Source organism: Salarias fasciatus, chromosome 2 (assembly GCF_902148845.1).
Source record: "Salarias fasciatus chromosome 2, fSalaFa1.1, whole genome shotgun sequence".
Classification (NCBI taxonomy): Eukaryota; Metazoa; Chordata; class Actinopteri; order Blenniiformes; family Blenniidae; genus Salarias; species Salarias fasciatus.
Window position 1 is genome coordinate 11,077,394 of NC_043746.1, and position 7,210 is coordinate 11,084,603.

A 7,210-nucleotide genomic window follows, 5' to 3' on the forward strand; every position below is an offset into this window, starting at 1 on the left:
CTGAGAGTGAGCGAGGAGGGAGAGTCGCAGCCGCGAGCAGCCGCCGCTCACGTCGAAACTCGACCCAATCACACCTCAACTGCTCTGTCAGTGCCGAGGAGCAGCCAATCGAGAGCGAGCTCCCTAATGTCTTTCTGATTGCGTTGTTTTTAATTCATTACGAGGCTGCGCCGTAGCAGTTGTGCCTCACGCTTCATACTGACACATATTCTCTGAAACGGGGCGTTCTGGAGAGTAGATTAGCAGAGTCTGCCTTTCAGCTACAGATGTAATTTTTGCCTTGCTCAGCCACTGTGTGTTTTTGTCTGTGTGTGTGTGTGTAATGGAATACATCAGTGTATGTTTATGTGTGTGCACACGATCACGCCAGCAGCATGTGAGTGGAGCTGTGCGTGTCTTCCTGGAACAGTTACCGTCTGGGGGGCAGAGCAAGCGGCAAAGAGCTCAGCAGCGCCTCAGTCCCTCAGGACACGCTGCAGCTCTCTCTCCTCGCAGCCATGAAAAGCAATCAGAGCCCAGCCTTCTCCCCTGGACTTACCTCTGCCTTTAATTACAGAACTCAGCGGCGGCGGCGGCGGAACAGAGAAAGGCTGCCTCTGCTGGGCCGCAGCCAGCGTGTCGCAGCCCAAATGCGAGGCTGAGGTCGATACAGCGGGCCTCGGCGTACAGTGGCCCGACACAAAACGCAGCGTGCTCAGACGTGCACTCGCTCCGGACGGGCTCAGCGTGCTTCTGCAGAGACCGAGACCGAGGCAAGGTGCCGCCGTGCGCTCAACAATAAGAAAAACCGTGCACAGCGGGGCTTAACATAAGAGACAGAGGCTGCCTAATGCGGCGTTATTCTCACCTGTTCTCTGACACTTGTCGGAAGATTCAACAACACAAGTCATTTCAGCACAGTTTAATAATAAAGACTCAACCAAACGGATGTTTGCGATTCTGCAGCAGAACACTACAATGACTCTTTCCTTAAGTCGACTCCGTGGTGCATAAAGCTTATTAATCTTGAGCACTATCCTTACATGTGACGAACGAGTCCACTTGTAGGAAAAAGGGTGACTGATTAGGATCATTTCACTGCATTTAATTGAGTCTCTCTCTTTCTCTCTCTCTCTCTCTCTCTCTCTCTCTCTCATTTGAGAGACATGGTAGTAGAGGCCCATAACATGTGCCCACGGCTGAAGCAGCGTAGACGCCACACAGCACACATGGACAGGGAAAGATAAGCGGCTATGTACACAAGCTGCTGGTTTTTATTGCTGCAACATAACGCTCGGATAGCATTTTAAACACATTTTCACAAAACCTGCCAGTGCCGTCCTCGCAATTGTGGAACAGAGCCACGGTGTTGAAATGTGTCATTGGGTTCAATTTCTCACCTAATTTAAACTGAACAGAAAATGGCACTTCAGTGAAAGCAATGAGACTGACCAGGGGGATATGTGAATAGCAAACGTTGTCAAGACAAATCTCCATGGGACGCTTGGTGGCACATCGCAGAACAAAGACGGTTGATATGATTGCTGTGATAGTTTCCGCATCTCTGATCTCCAAACAAGGCTGGGGCAGCCGGAGCAAGGAAGCCCTCTCCCCTCCGCACACACGTCACGCAGCCCCGGGCCCCGTGCCACGCCGTGCCGTCACACATGATAATGACACCCACATCAACGTGTCAACTCAATTTGGCCCTCTTATAGGCTCCCTTTGACTCAATCAATGCATGGCCTTCCATCTGGTTTCCACTGTTGTCTTCGCATTAGTGAAGGAGAGGGCAGTGATGAGCATGGCTGCCCTCTGAACTCCGCCAATTAAACATCACATTGTATTATTTTTTTGAAAAAAACAAATACACCAACAAGTGCCTGAGCACAATGAAAAGTCAAAAGCAGGGCTACAAAGGACTAAAACGTAAATAAAACCAAGTCACGCCAGGCGAGTAGCTGTGTGCTCTGCAGGGATTATTAACACTGACAATACATTTACAGAGTCCTCATTTGAAAATTACATCTTACAAAGCTCCCCTATAAACATCAGGCAGGCGAATTTCAAGCTCGTTAAAATTTAATCCAATTAAAATCTTATTTGAAACAAAGTTACACCTCCACAAAAGCCGGCACAGGGGCTGTTATCAGGGGCTGCAGCTCATTATTTTTTACAATGGCTTGTCTGGCTGGCAGTGTGGCTGGCTGGGACATCCAGTAAACATCTGTCAGGAAGCATCCTTTAAAGGGAAGCAGAGACACAGTAAGCTACTGATCTAGTGACCCGGGAGTGCAGGCATTCACACACGCTTTGGTGCACCTGTGTGTGCTCTGCTTATCGCAATGTTGAGGCCAATTTTAAGAATTTGTGCTTATAATGAATCATTTATTGGCTATATCAGAGTGGAGGGGCCTAGCAGTAAGATGATGTGTTATCCCATTAGGTTTCAATAGCCCATTCATGAATGATTCATTAGGCTGAGCTATATATTATTCGCCTTTATGCATTTTTTTGGGGCAGTGCAGCTCGGGATGCATACCGTTGATTCAAAATGACGACCACAGGCCACTGCTTGTCTCCAAAACATACACACAGTGCAGCCCTTTCTACATGCACGACCACACGTGGCATCTGTATTTCTGCAGGTTTTCGGAGCCCTAAGCGAAAAGGTGAGAGCTCGGGCTTTAAGTAAGTGGGGGTATTTTTCGCATTGAATGGGTAATCGATGGAGCACAGACGAATGAATGTAGGCTAAGACAGCTGTCCCACGGAGGCAGGGCTGCTACTACAGCGCATGCATGCTGTGTTCTCCCTTTGAATAAAAAATGTCCGATCACACCACAATCAAGTGAAAGCGGGGATGAAAATGTGTGTGGACCGAGCTGTCATGTGCATACCTAATAGAGCTCGCAGCCTGCTCAGACACACACGGCACGCGGAATAGCAGCATAATAATAAGCGTTTCGCTGCCTTACCTCCGGAGCGTATGCGCCCGAACTGCGTCTTTCTCCCCCCGCCGCAATGGGATCCTTCTCAGCTGCTCTGGACAGTATCAGAGATGCGTCTTTCCCCCGAAATGCAAACCCTTCCCCTGCATGTCTCCCCCCTCCAGCCAGCCGCCCACCCTCCCTGCCGCCACCAGCAGCAGCAGCAGCAGCAGCAGCAGCCCGGGCCTCCGGTGATAGCAGGTGGACGCGCCTCTCAATGATGGAGACAGTGCGACTCTCCTCTCCCCCGCCGCTCCATTTTTCAATTACGGAAGAATTCGTATTCCAGGAAACGCGCTACAGGGCAGCAGCCAGCATGTCCTAATATCGCCGCTTTTCTCGGGACGACCAGGGGCCGACGCTGCTTCCTCTCCCGATGCGCGCGGCGCCCCCTCGCCTGCCGTCTACCTTCACGAGCCGCTTGATGTTGCCATTGTCACGGAGTGTTTTTTTTTTTTTTTTTTTTTTTTTTTTGCAGCTGGACCTCTCCCCCTCCTTGCGACGCGCGGTCTCGTCTCTCGCAGGCGCGCACTTTGCCTGCTTCACCCCCCCTTCCGATTCTTCTCGGTCCGACCTATGAGCGCGCGCAGCCAGCCGACGCAGGGCCACGCACTGCTTTGACGGACGCGCTGAGCAAATCAGGTATGGCCCACTCCAAACAGGACTGTATCATAACAGGGCAACTGCAATGACATGAATAATGAATAGGATACTCATGTTTGCCTGTGCTGGATGATAGGCCAACTCAGCGCTGCTGGACTGGAAGCAGTGTTTGGTTAGTCTCTCTCTCTCTCTCTCTCTCTCTCTCTCTCTCTCTCTCTCTCTCTCTCTCTCTCTCTCTCTCTCTCTCTCTCTCTCTCTCTCTCTCTCTCTCTCTCTCTCTCTCGCTCTCTCTAAATTCTCCATCCTGCCTCTCAGAGTGACTTCATGCTCATCCTACATTAAGAAGTATAATGAACAAGTCCACACGGTGGTGTAGTGGTTTGCAGTCCTGCCTCTCACTCAGGATCTCCCCAGTATGAGTCTCAGTTCAAGGCGTTTAAGTGTGTGTCATGTGTGTTTTCACAGGTTAATTTGTGTGTGTGACTGTCTGCCTCTCCGGTTCAGGGTGTTTTCTTCCTTCAGTCCCCACGAATAGAGTGAAGCAGTGACAGAAAGACAGTGTTTTATTCAAACTCTGAGTTAAACTGACTCTGCTGCTTAAAGCGACCCTAAAAAGAGGCATTCTGCTGTTTGTGATTTGATGGAGTTGTGTTAAGTGAAGCAGAAGTCAGGAAAATGGGAGTAAGTGGAAGACAGGGAAGTAAACAAGCACTCAGTAGAGGCTCTTTCTTCAATAACAAAAAGTCAGACCTTTTATAAAACAACTTTCTCCACCAATATGTCTGCTGCGTGGATTTTAAACCAACTATAAAGGATCAGTGTAACAATGCACAGATAATTGTATAATCACATATTTAAATGGTTAAAACTCTGATAAGGCAAGCTACCTTTTTATCTTTGATTCATCTAAATTTCACCAATCTAGCTTATTCACAGATATCAAAGTGATTGTTACAAATTACTCTTTTTTTTAAGATAAATACAGTGAAGAAATAATGTTATATATAGATATGTGAAGCACACTGCAACTAAAAAAATAATAAGTATCCGTAAAGCTCAAAGCATAAAGTTCACCAAACCTGAATTAATACATTTATTAATTTCAAAATAGAAATAAAATATAGATGCAATATCATTATTGACAAAACATATTTGAAGAGGAGTGGGAGGAAGAGCAAACTTACTGAATCCCACCCTTCCTCCATCGCTTATTGAGAAATATGTGCTTTGCTTCCATGCTGCACACAAGCAAAATATTTCTTATTCACAATATAGAAGTACAGCTGTGATCTATATGAAACATGTTTACATCCGTGTTCAGAAAACAAGTGTTAAAGACTGATGAAAAACAGCGTCTGTCACACAATGCCAGAAAAAACAAAACAATTTATAGTGAACTCTGTTTCATGTAATTACTGAAGATTGCATATCTATTTATTCATTTTTGTTTGTGTCTCTCTCTGTTGCTTGAACTTTGTTTCTCACCTGAGAACAGTTAGAACTCAGACGTGATAATTCAATCAATTTAAAATCAGTTAAAATATCAAACGAAGCAAACTTTGACAGTGTCTATAAAATTAAGTGACTGAGTGATCATCTATATGCTCATAAACACAAAGCTAGAATTGATGATCACTCTGTTCAGCAATCTATTTTCTCTGATCATTTAACTTTTGATATAAGTGCTGAGTCATCTGGAGGCTGTGAATATCTCTGTAATCCAACCACAAACTGTTTATTGAGGCTAAACAGTTTATTTCCTGTTGTGTGGAAACATGATTGTGCTCTAATGGCCTTCAATAACAGAGACAAAAACCGTCTTTGTGCTGCAGCCTGGTGAAACACATTATGATTATTATTATTATTATTATTACAATCAACGTCACGTATTAAGACTGACTCTTGGTTATGGAGCTTCCATTGGCTCGGGCTCATAACCATGTGTTGATTTACCGTGTCTATCTATATCTTTTTGACACGCGCCCTGCACATTACCTTGGAAATAGATAGCGCTTGTTTTATTTGCAATATTTTCACTTCAGATGTGAAATACAAGACATAATGATCTCCATAGTGACTCCATAGTAACAGAAGTCATATGCGCATTTTCTGAAAATACCTTTTCAGCTGAAGTCATCCATGCAGATGTTTCTTTTTAAGGGACAAATTAGCTTCACTTAGTGTCTCAAGTTAATTACAAAACTCAAAGATGACAAGAGCAGGGATTTTTTTTTTCTTATGCTGGTATAATTACTGAGTTTCATCATTTTTTTTTTCCCCCAGTAAACAGAAATAATCAGAGCTGCAGTGCAGTGAAATTTAATATGAAATAATATGCTCAGCTACACAAAGCCACAGTGGAGCGAAAATTTAGCTTGCATAAATAATAAATACTTGTCTGTGTGTGTGTGCGTTTGTGAAAAACAGTATTAATTAGCAGTTTAGAGGGTCTAAATGATATAAACACTAATCACCAACAATGATGCAGTCATAAGTTATTTCTGTTTTTTGGCACGAAGTGCACATAAAGGATTACATCAGGCTGAACCATTCAGTGGTAAATATCGTCTGTTATTGTTTCTTAAGAACATCATATGATTCATGTAAAGATGTCAAAATGTATTTAAAATAAAAACCCTGATTCTAAAAAAGATATAGAATTAAAAGCTGGACGCGCTTCAGCTTTATAACTGAGCCACTGTGAATAGAAGCTGATTAAAGATGCTGGTCTTAAACAAGTCCAGTGTATATTTAATTATTTCCTTACAGATATTTCCATTAGCTAACCATTTTTATTCAAGTGTACCAACCTTGAATTTCTCTTTTCCTACAAAAAAAAAAATATTAAGAAAAAAGGCGAGGGCTATATAGTTATGCAACAACAAACAAAGGGTGACATGTTGTTTACCTTTCTACATTTCAGAGGAACGCCTTCAGTGAGGGGCTCACTAAACGAAACGCCCAAACAGCTGTATGAACACAGCTGGAAGCACTGAATGTCACGCTCTTCTGTTTTAACGCTGACGATTTCTGAGTTGTTTATATCGGGTTATTGATCATGTAACACTTCTTTTCCATTTATTTCTACATTTTAAAGCAGAGTTCCCGCTTTATTGCTGACAAAGTGAAAACATATGTTTCACTCATTGCCGTGAATCAATAAGTGGTTAAGTTTGTTTTGGTTGCAGTGAGATTTAACAAGAGTAGGTCAAATTCTCACATATAGCGACGTAAATAGTGTTTGAAATACAAGAGGGATCTCTGTTTCAGACCGGCTCACACATTTGGCACATTTTATCGTTTTACTATAGTAAACTTTCCACCATCATATTCTTATAAAGATTTATGTTGGGGGTCCAGTGGAGGAGAAAAACAAATACTTATCATATATTTCGGGGCTGTTCATTACTGCAGCAGTACTAGAGGAAACGAAAAGTGTGATGGACAAAGTCTTCATATTAGGACTCAGACCGGAGTTAAAGATTTTGAAAAGAAATACATGTTCAATACAAGAACGCACTCACAGGAAAGCGGTTGAAAACAGACGTCCCTATGAGGAATGGATTAATTCAGAAACACACATTGGTCCTAAGAGCTGAGAAAGAAAAGTTTCAAGGTTTCTGGAAAGCGTGGCTTGA

At 43.7% G+C, this 7,210-nt stretch overlaps 1 protein-coding gene across 1 annotated transcript in view; it reads right to left on the reverse strand.

The window, feature by feature from the left end:
- The window catches only part of nexmifb (neurite extension and migration factor b), a 49,858-nt gene extending 46,776 nt beyond the window's left edge, over window positions 1-3,082 (reverse strand). The window contains exon 1 of the mRNA XM_030111580.1: window positions 2,958-3,082. The gene's annotated coding sequence lies outside the window, so the exon portion shown is untranslated. The remainder of the gene's footprint in view (window positions 1-2,957) is intronic.
- Window positions 3,083-7,210: the final 4,128 nt, after the last annotated feature.